Source organism: Cupressus sempervirens, chromosome 10 (genome assembly GCF_028749045.1).
Source record: "Cupressus sempervirens isolate cs-2001-9-10 chromosome 10, ASM2874904v1, whole genome shotgun sequence".
Classification (NCBI taxonomy): Eukaryota; Viridiplantae; Streptophyta; class Pinopsida; order Cupressales; family Cupressaceae; genus Cupressus; species Cupressus sempervirens.
Genome location: NC_143127.1, coordinates 784,038,492 through 784,041,038, shown reverse-complemented (window position 1 = coordinate 784,041,038; position 2,547 = coordinate 784,038,492).

Below are 2,547 nucleotides of genomic sequence, written 5' to 3'. Positions count from 1 at the left end.
GGCAGGAATCCATAGTGTAATTCCTCTCTTGAAAAGCAAATCTTTTTAAGGATCCACTCCAAGGTTCAGTGTTTGTCTTGTGACGTACCAAAATCTGCTCAGTAGAAGATAAATGTGAATGTTCACAAGGAGGCCTTTGCTGGTTCCAAAAACTCTTTTACCTTGGAATCAAGTAGAATCTATTCGCTGTCTCAAAATATCATACCAAAAGAACAATATTTTTGTATTTTTTGTTTTTCAATGAATGCAATTCTAACAATGCAACTACTATGAGGTCCTATTCTAACAGGGGGGTTAGCAAAGCAAATAAAAAAACTGAAAGCAAATAACATGAAATCAAATAACTTGAAAGTGAAATTCCTAAATGGACATAAGCTACAGAACACAACACGCTGCGAGTTAAACTTTTGAAGAAATCGGTAGGAAACCAATGAAAACAGGAGCAACGCTTCCTAAAATCCACTGATGCAATCGTCGGTGAGAATTTGTAACAAATCGAATGATGTTTCACTCTTCATCAAATCGCAAGGCCACGAAAAGTGCGCTCATGCGAGACAAAAAGCTATGTAGACACAATCGAGTGATCTCTTCTCAAGCTTGTTACGTCAATAGAATTCATATATCTGTAGCAAACACCAGAACTAAAAGATCGCACAACTAGAAACAACGCAATAAACCTTTGGCTCAATCACAATCTCATGAATAAAATCCATAAAACAATGACACATCCAGGCAAGAATAACTACACTCCGAATGCTAGCACCAAAAGCATAATTTTATTGCATAATAACGGCCAACCCTTTTTACATTTTACAATGGGGTATTTATAAGAAATCATCTCCTCAATTTGTGTTGAGAGTGAGAGATATCTTAATGCAATAAAATGCTTTTTAAAACATTAAAACAAACTAAATATATACAAACTGGTAATCTAACTGGTGCTTAGAGGGACTCCATCCATATTTTATTCATTAATTGGATGCATGAGCTCTTTACATGTCAAAATAATGAAAGCATGAGAGAGAAAGTAGGAGGAAGCCATCAGTCAAAGTGGAAGTGCATAGAGACACCAAACATAGAAGCTGCCCCTTCACTAGGCGTGTGTCAGTGTTAAACTTGCCATCAGAATGTGCTCCCAATGCATGGAAAGTGCTATTTTTGCAATTGGCAGTCAACTGTCAACGCACCTTTGAATTGCGGAGCTACATGAAAATGCAAAGCTGCAGACCTGCGGAGCTCAATTCGCCAAAAATCAAAGTTCTCAATTTTGAAAACGATTTCTGGGTTTTGCTCAAATGAGGTTTTAGATCACTTTTTGTATATGCTCCATGCCCTTTTTGATGATTTACACCCTCTTCATAGCCAATTACTTTCATAAACTTACACTCCCTCTACTTCAATCGAAAAATCTCAAATCACCTGCATTGAATCTTGCCCCCAATAGCTGCATAAGACGAGGAACCTGATTTGCTTTATGTGTCAAACCTCTGTATCTTTGACCTTTGTCTTCTCAACACCTGTTGAATCCTTCTCGATGAGAAACCAAGTGATCTAAATTATCCAAAATGATCAAATATTTGCAACTTTTCATTTTATTTTTTACAAATTTTTTAGGCATTTTTAAATGACCTTTTTGGAGGTCTTTTGCTCAAAATTTCAAGTTGAAACTTTCATTGGTCCCTAAAATTGGGCAGCCGAAGGCTCACTATTTTAGGAACTGAAATTAGATCTTTTGTTCTTCTTTCCAATGGTGTAAGCAGTTCTGAATTCTAAGGCCTGAGTCAAAAGTTATGATTTTGACAAGTTGATGATGCAATTTTTACCTGCAAAAGAAGCAAACATTAGTCCGTAGAGTTAACAATGCATTGTAAAGACACACTAGCCATTCAAACAAAACTGGAGGTGAATCCTGAAATCTGGCTAAGTCTAAAATCTTGAAGCCCTAAAATTTGGCTAAGTCTAGATCCATGAAACCCTAAAATTTGGCTAAGTCTAGATTTCTGAAGCCCTGAAATTTCCTAAAATCTTTACCTTATCTTCGGGAGGCCTGAAACCTATCTCAAATGATTGTCGCATATCTCGTGAGTGCGTGGGTGCATGACGCATGGCATTGCAAGCACGCGTGGTGTTTATTTATTTTTTTTAATTTTTTAATTTTTTTTTTGTGTTTTTTCAATTTTTGATTTTTTTGTGATTTTTTCAATTTTTGATTTTTTTGTGATTTTTTCAATTTTTGATTTTTTTCGTGATTTTTGGACTCTAAACAATAATTCTTCTCCTGACTCTCGAATTGTCAGTCCAGGAGTCGAAAAAAGTAGGGGGTCCCCATTCATAGTGAGGAATGGGGTGTGTGTTGTGGACACCACAACAAATAGCCCCGAAAAAAAGAAGAAATGACCAAGGCATTTCTTCATTAGCAAACATTCCTCCGACATGTGTTAAACACCAACTAAGCTTCGAACATCCCAAGCATCTTTTGGATGACTTCTCAGTCAAAATCTCAAAACTCAAAACCTTCCAGCTCAGTGTGTGCATTGTGTATTCATT